This window comes from Somniosus microcephalus, chromosome 34, assembly GCF_052327205.1.
Source record: "Somniosus microcephalus isolate GS21.2 chromosome 34, FLI_Smic_1.0, whole genome shotgun sequence".
Classification (NCBI taxonomy): Eukaryota; Metazoa; Chordata; class Chondrichthyes; order Squaliformes; family Somniosidae; genus Somniosus; species Somniosus microcephalus.
The window spans coordinates 7871104-7888257 of record NC_141020.1 but is presented as its reverse complement, the minus strand read 5'-3'; the positions used below and the strand labels follow the sequence as shown (position 1 = coordinate 7888257).

Genomic DNA, 17154 nt, shown 5'->3' with positions numbered 1-17154 from the left:
GGGAGTCCCTCAGCTCACCGGCACAGAAAGCAGAATGGCCGCTGAACGGTCAAAAGCTGCAGCCTCTGCTTTCTGGTCTGGAGAGATCTCTAACTGAGTCTGAGTAGAAGGACTCAAGTTAGAAGACAGATTGTCAGTGTTTGACTGCTTCGCAGAGCTGTCAAACGCTGATTTTTCATCTGTCAAAAGCCCTTGACAGATGAAATGTCAATCGCTGACGTCACCAGTTAATTGGCCCGCTGAGCCCGCTGGGCGGGCTTAACAAGGTCAATCAAGGGAAAATCGCGTGGGTTGGCCACAAGGCGATGGAGGCGGGACTACAACCCAACAAGTGTGAGTCCCGCCTCCATCACGTTCCCATTGATAAATTCGAGCCCATAGAGCGTTGCAGCACAGAATGTGACCATTCGACCCATTTGGTCTGTGCTGGCTCTTTACTAGAATAATTCAAAAACTAACCTCACTGCCCTACTCTCGCCCCATATTCCTGTATCCTCCTCAGCTTTCATTGTTTATCTACTCTTCCCTTAAAAGGTGCAAAGGTCTCTGCCTCAGCTACTCCCTGTTCCAACAGCCGCCTGCATATAGAAATCTCCTTCCTCGCCAGAATTTTAAATTGATGACCCCGTTATCACTGTCTTCCCAACCAGAGGAAAATAGTCTTTCCCTGTTCACTGTGTCAGCCATGGCTCAGTGAGCTGCACGCTTACCTCTGAGTCAGAAGGTCGTGGGTTCCAGTCCCCACTCCAGAGACTTGCGCACACAATCCAGGCTGACACTCCCAGTGCAGTGCTGAGGGAGTGTCGCACTGTCTGAGGTGCCGTCTTTCGGATGAGACGTTAAACCGAGGCCCCGTCTGCTCTCTCAGGTGGGCGTAAAAGATCCCACGGCCACTATTTCGAAGAAGAGCAGGGGGGAGTTCTCCCCGGTGTCCTGGGGCCAATATTTATCCCTCAACCAACATCACAAAAAAAACAGATGATCTGGTTATTATCACATTGCTGCTTGTGGGAGCTTGCTGTGCACAAATTGGCTGCCGCGTTTCCTATATTACAACAGTGACTACACTTCAAAAGTACTTAATTGGTTGTAAAGCGCTTTGGGACGTCCTGAGGTTGTGAAAGACGCTATAGAAATGCAAGTCTTTTTTTCACCCCGTCAAAACTCTTCATTTTAAAATCCTCTATTAAATCTCCTCTTGGCCTGCTCTGCTCCAACATCCCAGTATTTCAGTGCTCTCCTCCTAACCTATAGTTTTTCATCCCATGTTGCAGCTTTTGACTCTTGCCTTTCATTAAATCAGAATTAACTTCAACAATATTTATTTTTTTCTTCTTCTGCAGTGTCTTTCGGGTCCTGCTGGATGTACAGAGGCTGTCCTTGAAGATGCCTGTGTGGTTCCCCCCCCCCCCCCCCCTCCTCAACAACAACAAAAAATGTATTTTCTCTCTTGCCCTCTGTCTCTCTCGAATCGGAGCAAGGGCCATTGGACTGTCCTCCGTAGAACCACGCCGCTCATCGCCCCGCCACTGTGTTCCATTCCATCTCGCCTCCCGGGAAAGGGTTTCTGTGACCCTGTTTTTTGGCTGGGGTGCGAACCAAAGAAGCGCCGCCAAGGAAAAGTTCGATTGCTGTTGGAGCCTGTCTGCTGGGTCGGTTCCTCCTCTTCCTCCCCTGGGGCGGAGACCAGCTGGCTCAAGAGATGCGCCCGGGGTCACCGAGTCGGTGTCCGGAATCTGAAAGAGACTACGAAAGTGCTGCTCGCGCTGTACTCTTTCGCCCTGATCGTGCACGTCCATCGTGACAGGGCTTTGATTAACCCTTTACTAAACTAGTGAACTGATGTCCCTTCCCTCTTACAGTTTTCGCTCGCGATTTCAGCCATTAGCAAGGGGTAGGACCAATATTCAAGGGACCAACCCCTGCTCACCACCACACCCCACCACCCCCAACCCTGCCCCCTCCATCCTGACTGCTAGTCCTCGCTGTGATCTGATTTCTCTCCTGATGGTGAGAGGATTAGCGCTGGGGGAGGAGGGGGGCGGTGGAGCAAATCAGAAACACAGAAAAGGTAAATTTCAGCCCTGGTACTGTTTCTGTTCTAGTTTACCAGTGAGGATTTTTTTTTTTCCTTTTAAATTAGATGTTATTTATTTTAGTCTTGATGTTTATTGATGTCAGTTTGATGTTTTAAAGAGCGGCTGTGTGGAGTTTGCTTGAGGAGTTGATGATTGAATGCTCTAATTTTAACGTAGGTTGGAGTTCGCTGAGATCACACTGAGGGTCGCACTAACTGGGAGTGATGTCCAAAGCCCCCCTCGAGTCACTTAGCTGCACATAGGTGTTAATGACCTCAGCAACCTGCAGATTAACACTAAACTAGCTGAATACTAGTAAATTTGGTCAGTGACACTAGTCATCGTTCCAACCATTTGGTAGAAGTAGGTCAATCTCTGAGGGTTTCTGTATCACGATTGTTAATCTTTGAGGGGATGGGAGGTTGAAAATGATGAAAGTCACTTTAATAATGATTCCTACTAAGATTGCCATTTAACGATTTGCAAAAATCTTTTCCTCGCCACCAAGACGCCAGTTGTTACTTTTGTCTTCCATAATTTAATTTGCAATGCAGCATGGCAACAGTAATCCGTGTCCTCGTCAGCAGAAATAAACCTTTAAACGCAGGTGGAAGTTTGAGACTAAAATTGCACCCAAGAAGTGGGTCGTTCTGCGGGTCAGGTTCCTTGCGGCGCACCTTTTGCTGTGCGCTGATTTGCTGATCTGCACCGTGTTTTAAGTAGAGGTTCGGAGCAATGCTAAAAAAAAAAAAACCATTACATGTGACGCTCGGAGCCTAAGCGATATAATAGTTCTCTTCCTACCGCAAGCCCTCACGTGGCATCCTACGGTGCTATCGGAGCCGCGTGGAGTGAGACTCCACGTGCCCTTCTATCTAATTATACAAGTAACTTGTTCAGAATCAATCGGGCTTGGCAATGTGGCGAAAGAAAACCAGAAAATGCTGGAAAGACACAGGAGGCTAGTCCGTATCTGTAAATAGAACAGGCAGGTTATGAGTTTCTGTTGCGTCCCCCTTCATCAGCCAATCAATACAGATGCTGACTGACCTGTCGTTTATTTCCAACATGTTCTTGTTTTTTTTTAATTTCAGATTTCCAGCATTTTTGCTTTTTATTTTTGCAGTGTGTGTAGTCCCTCGATTCTCAAAGAGGGGAATAAAGCGCCCGGCAACAAGAATATAATAATACGATAGCAAAATACTGCGGATGCTGGAAATCCGAAATAACAACAGAAGATGCTGGGAAAACTCAGCAGGCCCGGCAACATCCTGGAGAGAAAATAGAGTTGACGTTTCGGGTCGAACCCTTTGTCAAAACTGGTAAGGAAATGAAACAGAGCGATCTTTCCATGCTTTCGATCTATTTCATTCCCTTTCCAGTTTTGAAAAAGGGTTTCGACCCGAAACGTTGACTCTAATTTCTCTCCACGGATGTTGCCTGGCCTGCTGAGTTTTTCCACCATTTTCTGTTGTTATTAAGAATATAATAATGATTTATTTATTTATGCATTATCCCACTGCAGCTGCCTGTCCAGTGAACATAATAGTCCAACCTGTAGTAATCTCCGCAAGTCAGGGTCAGTGCTGATCCTTGAGAATCTCTACTTGGCAATTTATCTTAAATTCCCCTGTCCCGCCAAAGTGGTTTTCATCCCATCCTCTGTCTCGGCCTCTTTCCATCCCCGAAATAGGAACCAACTGCCAAGGATAATCCTTAATGGGAGAAGGAATAAGGGGGGTGGGGGGAGGGAGAAAAAAAGTTTTTCTGCTTTTAGATACGGCAGAGAGAGAGAACGAGAAGGGGCTGCTTGCTTAATGTTGCCTCTGGGTATGAAATCACACTTCATAAAACTTCATCCATCTCCCTCCAGCATCGAAACTTTGCTGTGAAGCCTGGGCAGATTGCCTCGTGCGGACAGGGTAACCGAATTAAAGCAATACGTGGTCTTGATATTTTTATTCCCTCGATTGCACTGGATGAGTGGGGGAATGCAGCAAGACCGTTTGAAGTTTTTCGAGATAAACCGAGGCGATCTTCCCCAGCTTTCACCGTAATGTGGGGTTAGCCCCCATCATGTTTTACCTCCGTATTCATTTTGGGGGGGGCATTCAGAATGAATTCCAAAGTCAAGATTTCTGGAAAATCTTCTGAATCGGGTTACTCGCAATCTTTCATAGGCTGAAAAGCTGCAGCAGTCGAAACGTATCCCGTCACCCTGTCTGGGACAGGCAGACTGTGCAAAGAATTACAGATGGACTCTGTTGGGTGCCGCGGGGACTAGACTGGGTCAGGAGTGGGATATTTACTCCCAATTCTACCTCGGTGAAGATGCAGTGTTTTTTTGCTCGCTGTGTTACACTCTCTTGCTTACACAGGGGGTGGGGGGAAGCATTGCAGCCATAAAAGTGACAGTAAGGAAAAACTCGTAATAATAGAAAGATGCAAACTCTGCTGGAATACAAATGGGGTCATTGTTTTTTTTAAAAAAAGCTCATATACAAAAAAAAAGTGCATTCGAGGCTTCAATACAGGCTGTCTGGGTTCCATTCAGCAATAATTCATTCAGGCTTTTGTTCTTGTGGTTTATGTCATCACCTGAACCTATGATTGTGTGTGTGTGTGTGAGCCACCTGTTACTCTGAAAGGGGGATTGGCTTGCTTGTAACTTTGAGAAGGCAATGCAAGCATGCTGTGCAAGTATCTGTTGCGTCCGTGCATCTTGACCTCAGTTGCAGCTCAGATGGGTAGAGTTTATGTTTGGGGGGGGAAAAGGACTATTGTTTCCTGACTCCTTAACCCCAGCGACGGGATGTACATTCCCAAACCTGCGTCCGCCACCTCCTGCTGGTTTAAGATGTTGTGTTAAGCTTCCTGGGCTGGTTGCTTCCTCTGACTGGCTAGCAGCGGCCAACAAAACATTCTGAGGCGCCAGCTCAACGTCCGACTGCCAAGGCCACGCCAGAAATCGTCATTTTTATTTTTTGGCGACCTAAGAAACACAAGGAACGGGATTGCAAGTTGTCGCTACCCTCGGACGTCACATCGGGATAAACGTCAGCTAGGTCGTCGATCGCAAGCACTTCTCAAACTGACGCGGGATCACAGGAAGAAAAATCGGCAAACTTGACTTTCTCGAAAGACTGCAGCGATTGTGAGGCGCAACCGAAGGTACGAACTGGCGAGGGACTTCCCCCGCAAGCCATGAGCTGTGACCAATGCTTTAAGGGTTGTGGTGAAGGACTGCGAGAGGATGGAAGTGGGGGAGAGGCAAGAGAGGGAGAGCTTAAAAGTATGCAAGCACATTTTCGTTTTCTGAAAGATTATGTATCAAACCTGTTTTTGTGTGGGGGGGCGGTTTACTCCCCCAGTTGCCTCGGAGAGAACACAAGACTAATCCAAATTAAACGGGAGGATGGCACCGGCTGTGACAGGCTGAGTGCTGGAATCCAGAGGTTCTTTTGAAAAGTGCAATAAATGTGTCAGGGGGCCATGCATCAAGACATGCTGCATGCAAGTTACAGTAGGATATGTATAAATTGACCCTGTAGCTTCCAAACCCTTGAGGTGCAGAGGATCTGATTATAGTATAACACTATGTATAGAGATGCGTGTTGACTCGTGTCGTCTGATCGATTTCTACTTTTGTTCCCTGATGGTTTTCTTCCCCCCCCCCCCCCCCCCCACCTCTGTTGGGAGTTTGTTGTGGTAATAATTGTGTGGTTTTTTTTTCTCTCTCTGCAGTCTCTTTGTTTGTTGTGACAACTCTCGTACACTTGAGGAACAGCTAGACTGACCTCGAGATGTTGGTTGAGGCTTACCCGCTGCCAAAACGGGCTGGAGGGGAGGGGGTTTGGGTAGGGTTGGGTACACGTCCTGGCAACCGTCATCGGATAGTTGGTGCCCGGACCCCGATTCCTTTTCATTTCAGTGGGGAGTTTATTTTCTTTCTTTCTGTTATAAAGGTGAAAGAGGAATTGCCCACCGCGCTGGACGTTCTCGCCCTCTCTTGCAGTTCCTACTGGTTGCTGGTGCTCAAAGTCCTATTGCTCAAGTCTCGAAACAAACACACGCCAAATACAAAAAAGGAACAAGGACTCTGTTGTTAGTCCAGCTCCTGAGGAAGACTGAGGCACTTGGGATCCACAGGTGGCCGGGGGGGAAACCGTGGGGTCGTGGCTTATTAAAGCCTGAAGTTTGCCATGTTGCTAATGAGAAGGGATTGAAAATCCCAATTGCTAATGCCACCAGCTCCCAGGAAACCTGGACCTTATTACAGGAGCAGACTTTGTGTCTGGCTTACTGCTGGTCTGCCCAATTTTAAAAACCCTACAATGGTTCCAACCCCCCCCCCCCCCCCCCCCAGACATACTATGTAAACAGAATACACTCTGGGACTCTCCTCATTGTACAGTGTGTGTATTTATTTACACCCGTCTAGAGATGGGCTGAGATGCTCCCGATTTTTTTTTGTTGCAAATCGTGCTTGTAAATCCTGATCTGTTCCCAATGCTGTGGATGTAAATGATGTAGATGTTTATGAGACAGCTTTAGGGGCGACCGTACACTTGCTCTTCAAGTGAACCAAATAACCGTCAGTTTTAAGAGAAGCAGTCTTTTTTTTGGAAGGAGGGAAGAGAAGTTAATTTATTCTGTCAGGCTTTGGATGATCTGTTTGGATCCACGTCAATAACCACATTTTTAAAACTCATTCTGAGGCCCTCACGAGGGTAAATGAGCTTCACGGTTTGCCACTGAACTGTACTATATCAGGACGTTCCCAGCTCCCACCCCTGGTCTGTGTGGAGCTGCCTGATCTCAGTAGATGGTGTTACAATCAGTTTCACCGCCCCAGCCGAGGGAGCAGAAAAAAAACCAGCCAGGGTTCCCGTTCTCAGCTCATCGCCCAGTGACTAGAAGTGTACAGCTGGGTGAGGGCAGGATTGGGTGCTGCCCTCCCCTGCTCTGGCACACCCTGCCAGGCGCTCTCGCACGCAGGTATGACCCAAGAGGTGGCATTGGTCATAGAGCTGGATGCCGGCAAGAGTCAGCACCTTAGGCAGTGGAGGGACGAAGCGAGGGGCACCAACAGATTGTGATGCTGTTGTTTGCTGGCTGTTAATGAATTTTTTTTTTTAAATTTCCAATCTTTGGGACTGAGTGACACCAGGTGTATGTTCCTGTAGGAGAGACACAGACACACACACACACACACCTGTAAGCACAGTGCATACAGCCAGCTGTTTTTGACTGACACCACTGAAATGAATAGGAGGGGATGCGATGGTGACATGGGACACTAATTTATCGATTTGTAAATCGCACAGTGGTCGTATGATCAGAAATCACAGTAATTGTGAACGATCAAGGCTGAAGGCGCACGAGTGAGACCAACAAAGATTTTCCACTCGAACAATAATGACTTTTGCCAGGGGTGGGGGGGGGTGGGTGGTGAGGGTAAGGGAGCGCTTGACCTCCGCATGGCAATGGGTGATTTCTGATGATACTGCTGTTAAATGACTGTTATACCGTGTCAGAGTTACTGACCGTAAGAGGATGGCCCTCCCAGTACAGGGGAGTGCACCAGATGTGACGCTGCTGCCTATCGACCAAACAAACCCAGTACAGTATTCTGGGCAAAAGCCAACACCGACTGCATCCTCGTGCTCCTGACCCCCACAACAGTTTGTGTCTGATTTATTTGTTGTCTTGTACCAACAGCAGTAGGAAATTAATGGTAATCCACTCGTTACCAATTTAAATGGCCTCTTGCTATGTCAGTGATTCCCTCGCAGGACCTAACCTCCGCCAGTACTCCTTGAACATGGATGGAGGTTTCTCGAAATGTGTAAATAGATGTAGGATTGTATTGGTGATCTGAGAACAGGATTCTCCCTCTATATAGATGGGTATAAGTGTAAATCAGGGTGCATTGATTCCACAGTTTTAAATAATTTTCACTAAGCAAAGGGGACTGGTAACTACTTAGAATTCCTACAGGTCCTGAACCAATAATTCCCTCCGAGATTCTTCCAGCTCTGGACATTGAGGAAAGCGGAAGAGCAGGAGATGAGATTGAGCAACTCGGGGGCCAAAACTGCTGAGGAGACCAGGCTAAAATGCTTTCCCTGCTGGGCTGATTTACTCTCTCTCTCTCTCTTTCCCCACCTCCTCCCCAACCTCTCCTCTCCTACAGGTGCTAACTCTGGCACAGTTCCGTTTCACAGGTGCTGACCGCTCTCTGGCACCCTGTTCAGCTGGACACTTCCTCCCCCACCCCCGGTGCGAGACTCGACACTGAATCTCGGTGGGCTGCCTAACCCTGTGGGAGCATGCAGCAGAGCCGAGTCTGATGGTGCGCCCGCAGGACTCGCTAAAGAGTGACCAGGAGTGGGGCGGCCCCGCGGCCGGCAGACAGAGCTCTTGATCTGATTCCTGGTGTTTCCAGTTGCCGTCCGATACTGTTTTGTGCGAGTCTCTGGTGACATTTCCCTTGAGAGTTGAAGGGGAAAGCGCCCGCTGTGTGCATTCTCGTCTCGCCGCGACTTTTCCGTTCCTCGACGACGTGGCGGCGACTCCACTCGCTGCAGCTTGCGAAAACGTCCAACTCCGACGGCAGACGTTTAAACTGCCATCAGAACGTTCAAGCAGAATTATTTGGTCATTCATATTTTGCGTCCACGCCTAGTTGCCTTTTCCCTTGCAGTTCCGACGCCCAGCACGAGTAGATTAAGCATTGTTTGTAGGCAGATGGCACTCATTCACAATTGCACAGTGCATTGCTCGCTGTGTGCGTGGAGTCCTGGGTCCTTTGACATGTGAAAGCAGAGCGGCCCATGTTCCGCTGTTAGTAATGCATTGGGGTGGAAAAAGGGTGATTGGCAAATGCTTTGTTACAACCACGGCCCACCGAATTATCATCCATTTTTGAAGTACTCTGCTCTGGATTGACTTACTTCAGTGCTACACGGTTACAGAGTAAAAGGACGCAAACTCAAGCAGTCAGTGGAGGGAGGCAAAATGGCAGGGAGAATGGGTCATGCTTGCTTTCCCTACACTTCCCAAGTTTAAACACTAGAGATGTAAAAGCACTTGGGGAGAGCGGGAATGGTGTCTGTGGGAGCTGAATGAGGTGAAAAATAGCTGTGAAATAATGTCCTGCATTTTTACAAAATTATAATCACTTGCATTCATGTTTCTAGCTTATCTGGCCTTTGCACACTATATTGGTCTGTGTGTCTGTCTCTGTCTCTCTCTTCCCCTCCTCCCTGTGCACATCCGTCTCTCTCCTTGTACGTGTGTGTGTCTCTCTAACTCCATGTCTAACGTTCTTCCATATCGCCTCTTTTTGCTGCCTCTCCTCCAGTTTTGCTGGAACGTCCCCATCCCCTTCCAATTTAGTCTCGCACGGCGTAAATTTCCCCAACCATTTTACTGGGACGTAGACCCAAAGCCGCAGCCCGTGTGCTGTGATTATTGTCGCCCGCACTGACCATTAAGACTGACAGCAGTTCAGACTGGCCATTGCCATGTTGTCTCTGTTGACCATGTGACCGACTAAGCGGATTTTTTGTTTGCAACGTGTTTGCTGTCGTACAGCGAGGGCTTCCTTTTGGTTTTTATTAATTCCTGGAATCTGTCATTCTGGGTGTCCTTTACAAGAAGCGTCCGATCTCTTTTATCTGCAATAGTTTTTAAAGTTCAGATTCTGCCCAGAGTCGGTGTTGCTTTTTGTCATTGTACCTACAGGTGATGGAGCATGCGCCTCTGCCCGCGATCAATGAATGTTGATGCCTCCTCGAGTACCTGCACTTGTACAAACTACTTGATTAATCTATTGATTCTGTTAAAGTGGACATACTTCCACTGAGCCGCTCCAGGCTCTGAGATGAACCTAATGTAATTATGTGAGTTTTACAAGCATCTTTGGGTTTATTCAGAATCTTGGTTCATAAATAAAAATAAAAAAGAAGATTTCTTAAATTATACCGAGTCGTTTTGTAGTTTTCTCTCTCGCCCCCTCAGATCGCCAACTGGGGAACATTGTAAACTGACCCTGCCCCATTACAAGAAGAGGATGTTCTTCAGATTGTTCCACTGCAATAATGGACCTCCATTTGCTGCCATATTCGGACAGCTTGGCACCTAATAAGGGACAACTTTATTTTCTTTTTTTATTACCCCCCACCCCCCAATCAATTTCTCTTTCCTCTTCCGACCGATTTTTCTCCCCTCCTGAAGGCGTTGACTCATTTCTGGAGTGAAGTTCCACAAGGTGCTGCTCACGCGAGTTTCCATTCTTGTGAGAGCCTAGCCTAGACAAGACGGTAAGTGTCAGCTACCCCACCTGAACCCGTTGTCTGTGAAGTGGTTTGGGACGTCCCACGGTCGTGAGAGGTGCCAAATCGGTGCAAGTTCTTTCTTATGGAGGACATCAGCCATGAACCCAATTGCTTGCCTTGCCCAGCATCCACACATGATCACTTGCAGCATCAGGCATGGCTCAGTGGGCAGCACTCTCTCCTCTTGAGTCAGAAGGTTGTGGGTTCGAGTCCCACTCCAGAGTCTTGAGCACAAAAGCCAGGCTGACACTCCCAGGGCAGTGCGGAGGGAGTGCTGCACTGTCGGAGGTGCTGTCTTTCGGATGAAACGTTAAACGTCTGCTCTCTCGGGTGGACATAACCGATCCTATGGCACAATTTCAAAAAAGAGCAGGGGGCGTTCTCCCCTGACGTCCTGGGCCAATATTGATCCCTCAATCAACATCACTAAAACAGATTATCTGGTCATTATCACGTTGCTGTTTGTGGGAGCTTGCTGTGCGCAAATTGGCTGCCGCATTTCCATCATCGTGAGCAGCGAATGCAGTATACTAAATTGCAAGAAGTACAAGTAAATCACTGTTTCACCTGGAAGGAGTGTTTGGGGCCCTGAACAGTGGGAAGGGATGAGGTAAAAGGGTAGGTGTTGCATCTATTTTATGAAAGGGAAATCGTGTTTGACAAATTTATTAGAGTTTTTTGAGGATGTAAAGAGCAGGGTGGATAAAGGGGAACCAGTAGATGTAGTGTATTTGGATTTCCAAAAGGCATTCGATAAGGTGCCACATAAAAGGTTACTGCACAAGATACAAGCTCATGGTGTTGGGGGTAATATATTAGCATGGATAGAGGATTGGCCAACTAACAGAAAAGAGAGAGTCGGGATAAATGGGTCATTTTCAGGTTGGCAAACTGTAACTAGTAGGGTGCCACAGGGATCAGGGCTGGGGCTCAACTATTCACAATCTATATTAATGACTGAGATGAAGGGACCAAGTGTACTGTAGCCAAATTTGCTGGCGATACAAAGATAGGTGGGAAAGCAAGTTGTGAGGAGGACACCGAGTCTGCAAAGGGGTATAGATAGGTTAAGTGATGCCAATAAAGCTATTTGAATTTGAATTGAGTGGGCAAAAATTTGGCAGATGGAGTATAATGTGGTAGGAAGAATAGAAAAGTAAATGGAGACTACAGAATGCTGTGGTACAGAGGGATTTGGGTGTCCTCTTACATGAAGCACAAAAAGTTAGCATGCAAGTAATTAGGAAGGCAAATGGAATGTTGGCCTTTATTGCTAGGGGGATGGAATATAAAAGTAGGGAAGTCTTGCCACACCTGGAGTACTGCGTACAGTTTTGGGCTTATTTAAGGAGGGATATACTTGCATCGAAGGTAGTTCAGAGAAGGTTCACTAGGTTGATTCATGGGATGAAGGGGTTGTCTTACGAGGAAAGTTTGGGCCTATACTCATTGGAGTTTAGAAGGAGAGGTGATCTTATTGAAACATATACGATTCTGAGGGGGTTTGATGGGGTGGATGCCAAGAGGATGTTTCCCCTCGTGGGGGAATCTAGAACTAGGGGGCATAGTTTCAGGATAAGGGGTCGCCCATTTAAGACGGAGATGAGGAGGAATTTCTTCTCAGAAGGTCGTGAATCTTTGGAATTCACTGCCCCAGAGAGCTGTGGAGGCGGAGTCATTGAATATATTCAAGGCTGCGATAGACAGATTTTTGAACTACAGGGGAGTCGAGGGTTATGGGGAACAGGCAGAAAGGTGGAGTTGAGGCCAAGATCAGATCAGCCATGATCTCATTGAATGGCGGAGCAGGCTCAAGGGGCCGAATGTCCTGCTCCTATTTCTTATGTTCTTATTACAACAGTGACTACACATCAAAAAGTACTTCATTGGCTGTAAAGCGCTCTGGGACGTCCGGTGGTCGTGAAAGGCGCTGTAGAAATGCAAGTCTTTCTTTGAATTTGTGTGGTTTCTTTGTTTAAAATCAGGCTAAGAAGTTATGGGAGTGAAACTGCCACGTGACGTCTGTTTTTTTTTTAATCCCACAGTTTAACCTGAGGTCATGATTCCCTAATGTGGCTGCTAATTGACACCTGAGCAATGTACTCTTGTAACACGTGTGGCAGTCAGATTGGTTGAAGATAATAATGAGGTTTATTAGAGCATTCACAGAATCACAGAAACCCCACAGTGCAGATAGAGGCCATTTCGGCCCATCGAGCCTGCACCGACACATATCCCACCCGATCCCCGTAACCCCTACACCAACACATATCCCACCCTATCCCTGTAACCCCACGTAGTTAATCCCCCTAACACTAAGGGTCAATTTATCATAGCCAATCAACCTAACCTGCACATCTTTGGACTGTGGGAGGAAACCGGAGCACCCGGAGAAAACCCACGCAAACACGGGGAGAATGTGCAAACTCCACACAGACAGTCGCCCGAGGCCGGATTCGAACCCGGGTCCCTGGCGCTGTGAGGCAACAGTGCTAACCACTATGCCAGCATTGAGGGTTTTATAAGCTGGTTTATGACACTAACTGAAAATTAAAATTAATTAGATTCAAAGTTAAATCTTTATGATTAAGTGTTATAGTATAGGAGTTCTCTGAATAAAGTGTGTGCGCGTGTGAGTATGAACAGGGCAAAAGTGCCTCTCCAGGCAAAATTATTTTGCTTGAAAGGACAGGAGGGTACAGATGTTCGAGGAGACTTACCTGCCAAACACGGGCAGGACATCGAGCGTATCATTTAGATGTACGAGAGGTTTCCCTGAGGCCAAGAGATGTAAGATTGGAGCCAGCTGGTCCCAACACAGCTGCAGGCACATAAGGTGGGTCGACCCAGGAGCAGAGGCGCCACTGCATCAATCTGACGTCTCGGGAGGCTGACGCCATCGTCCCAGAGGAAGGTGAAGCAAGCAGCACTAATTCATCAACATAGAAGGACGAGAGGTCTTGATGTTATTTTCAGCCATTGCAAGTTTGAACTAAATAAACAATCTATTGGATATATTAAATTTCTATCTAATGCTGCTAACTGGTCAGCGATACAAGGCGTCTAACCATAAGTTAACCTCACCAATTTATAATCAATCTTAATATTCCGGTGGTTCATGCTGAATTACTGTGACATAGATGAACTGCCTTTAATTCCATTTTTGAACCATATCTACTGAATAATTTGCAGCTTTAACATTTAAATGCTAATTGTGATCAGGTGTTAATAAACATTAGTTCTTGACTTTATGGTGTGGATTCTTTGGTTTGGCAAGAGGGGGCTAATTCATTCCCTCAATAGCTAATGCATTTCCTAATATGTTAATATAATCTGAACTGGTTGATGTAAGGCAGTTCGGCCAAATTAAGGCATTTAAACACTCCCTAGATGGGAATAGTGAATTTGCAGATGATGAGTTAAGGTGAAGGAGTTAACGATTCATCGCCCTCTTCATTCTCCTTGACCTATCTGCAGCCTTTGACACGGTCGAACACACCATCTTCCTCTGCCTCTCCTCCGTTGTCAGCCAAGTGGGACTGCCCTTGCTTTTTTTTTTATTCGTTTATGGGATGTGGGCGTCGCTGGCGAGGCCAGCATTTATTGCCCATCCCCAATTGCCCTTGAGAAGGTGGTGGTGAACCGCCGCCTTGAACCGCTGCAGTCCGTGTGGTGAAGGTGCTCCCACAGTGCTGTTAGGGAGGGAGTTCCAGGATTTTGACCCAGTGACGATGAAGGATCGGTGATATACTAAGTCAGGATGGTGTGTGACTTGGAGGGGAACTTGGAGGTGGTGGTGTTCCCATGCACCTGCTGCCCTTGTCCTAAGTGGAAGAGGTTGTGAGTTGCTGCAGTGCATCTTATAGATGGTACACACTGCAGCCACGGTGCGCCGGTGGTGGAGGGAGTGAATGTTTAAGGTGATTGATGGATGGGGTGCCAATCAAGCGGGCTGCTTTGTCCTGGATGGTGTCGAGCTTCTTGAGTGTTGTTGGAGCTGCAACTCATCCAGGCAAGTGGAGAGTATTCCATCACACTCCATTCTTGTCTAATGAGCCAGAGAATCTCCAGCAATGGCTTCTCTTCCCGTCCTTACAGTCCCCCAACGATCTGTCCTTTGCCCACCCTTCCTCTTTCTCCCAAAGGCTCGCTACCACCTACGAGGCACATCAGTGTGATGGAATACTCTCCACTTGCCTAGATGGGTGCAGCTGCAACAACACTGAACACACTTGACATCATCCAGGACAAAGCAGTCCACTCGATCCACTGGCATAATCATCTGCTCTCTCCACCACCGCCGCACCATGGCTGCGGTGTGTACCACCTACATGATGCACTGCAAACTTGCAAAGGCTTCTCTGGCAGTACCTCTCAAACCGGCAACCTAGAAGAACAAGGGCAGTAGGTGCATGGGAACACCTCCATGTTCCCCTCCAAATCACGCACCATTCTAACTTGGACATAGATCGCTGTTCCTCCACATCACTGGATCAAAATCCTGAAACTCCCTACTCAACAGCATTGTGGAAATACCTTCACCACACGGACTGCAGCGGTTCAAGAAGGCAGCCCACCACCACCACCTCAAGGGCAACTAGGGATGGGCAATAAATGCCAGCGAATCCCACATCCTGAGAATGAATTTTTAAACATGAAGGTACTGAGAAATTTACACCCATCTGTACGTGGTATCCTTGTGAGAAGGTTCAGGGTGCAAGCCCCACTCCAGAGACTTGAGCACAAAATCCAGGCTGACACTCCCAGTGCAAGTACTGAGGGAACGCTGTCCTTTGGATGAGATGTTGAACTGAAGTCCCGTCTGCCCTCTCAGGTGAACATAAAAGATCCCATGGCACTATTCAAAGAAAAGCAGGGGCGTCCTCCCTGGTGTCTTGGCCAAATATTTATCCCTCAACCAACATCACTTTAAAAAAAAAAAAACCAGATTATCTGGTCATTTATCACATTGCTGTTTGTGGGAGCTTGCTGTGCACAAATTGGCTGCTGCGTTTCCAACATTACAACAGGGACTACACTTCAAATGTACTTCAGACTGGCTGTAAAGTGGCATGGGATGTCCTGAGGTTGTGAACTGTGCTATATAAATGCAAGTTTGTTCTTCTGATTGCCTGATGTTGACCACACATTTTCTCCATCGGAACTCATCTGAAGTCCAGAGATCTTTGATAAAAGGCAACTCCAACATGTGTAGTTTAACCAGCTCAACCCATTCAGCCTACCAAAGCTGCTTCCAGTTATAAAAACAAGGGTCGGTCCTAGGACCACTGCTTTTCTTGATATATATTAATGACGTGGATGTGGGCGTACAGGGCACAATTTCAAAATTTGCAGATGACACAAAATTTGGAAGTATAGTGAACAGTGAGGAGGAGAGTGACAGACTTCAGGAAGACATAGACAAGCTGGTGGAATGGGCGGACACGTGGCAGATGAAATTTAACGCAGAAAAGTGCGAAGTGATACATTTTGGGAGAAAGAGTGAGGAGAGGAAATATAAACTGAAGGGTAAAATCCTAAAGAGGGTGCATGCACAGAGGGACTTAGGGGTATATGTGTACAAATCATTGAAGGTGGCAGGGCAGGTTGAGAAAGCCTGGGCTTCATGAATAGAGGTATAGAGTACAAAACCCCTTGACCCCAAGCAAATTCTGCTTACATCCTCCAAGGAGTGCCAATACTTCACCATAGGGGAGCAGGGTAGTTATCTCCAGTGTCCTGGGGCCAATATTTATACCTCACCAACAGATGACTTGGTCATTATAACATTGCTGTTGGCGGGATCTTGCTGTGCACAAAATTGGCTGCCGCGTTTCCTACATTACAACAGTGACTACACTTCAAAAATTGGCTTTAAAGCGCTTTGGGATGTCCAGTGGTCGTGAAAGGCTCTATATAAATGTACCACCTACAAGTCAGGCTCAGTGCAGCTCCAACAACACTCAAGAAGCTCGACGCCATCCAGGACAAAGCAGCCCACTTGATTGGCACCCCATCCGCCACCTTAAACATCCACTCCCTCCACCGCCGGCGCACCGTGGCTGCAGTGTGTACCATCTACAAGATGCACTGCAGCAACTCGTCAAGGCTTCTTCGACAGCACCTCCCAAATCCACGATCTCTACCACCTAGAAGGACAAGGGCAGCAGGTGCATGGAAACACCACCACCTCTAAGTTCCCCTCCAAGTTACAAACCATCCTGACTTGGAAATATATCGCCGTCCCTTCATCGTCACTCGGTCAAAATCCTGGAACTCCCTTCCTAACAGCACTGTGGGAGCATCTTCACCACACGGACTGCAGCGGTTCAAGAAGGTGGCTCACCACCACTTTCTCAAGGGCAATTAGGGATGGGCAATAAAGGCTGCCTTGCCAGCGACGCCCACATCCCACGAATGTATAAAAAAACTGATCTGGTCATTATCACATTGTTGTTTGTGGGAGCTTGCTGTGCGCGAATTATCTGCCGCATGTCCCACATTACAACAGTGACTACACTTCAAAAGTACTTCATTGGCTGTAAAGCTCTTCGTGTCAGCCGTGGATCAGTGGGTAGCACTCTTGCCTTGTTATGGGATCAAGTCCCATAGAGACTTGAGCACAAAAATCTATACTGACACTCCAGTGCGGTACTGAGGGAGCGCTGCACTGTCAGAGGTGCCGGCTTTTGGATGAGATGTTAAACCGAGGTCCCGTCTGCTCTCTCAGGCGG

General features: G+C 47.4%; 1 protein-coding gene across 1 annotated transcript in view; it reads left to right on the top strand.

The window, feature by feature from the left end:
* The window catches only part of LOC147096715 (uncharacterized), a 58651-nt gene extending 48585 nt beyond the window's left edge, over positions 1-10066 (top strand). The window contains exon 13 of the mRNA XM_085973318.1: positions 1344-10066. The gene's annotated coding sequence lies outside the window, so the exon portion shown is untranslated. The remainder of the gene's footprint in view (positions 1-1343) is intronic.
* The last annotated feature ends 7088 nt before the right edge of the window (positions 10067-17154 follow it).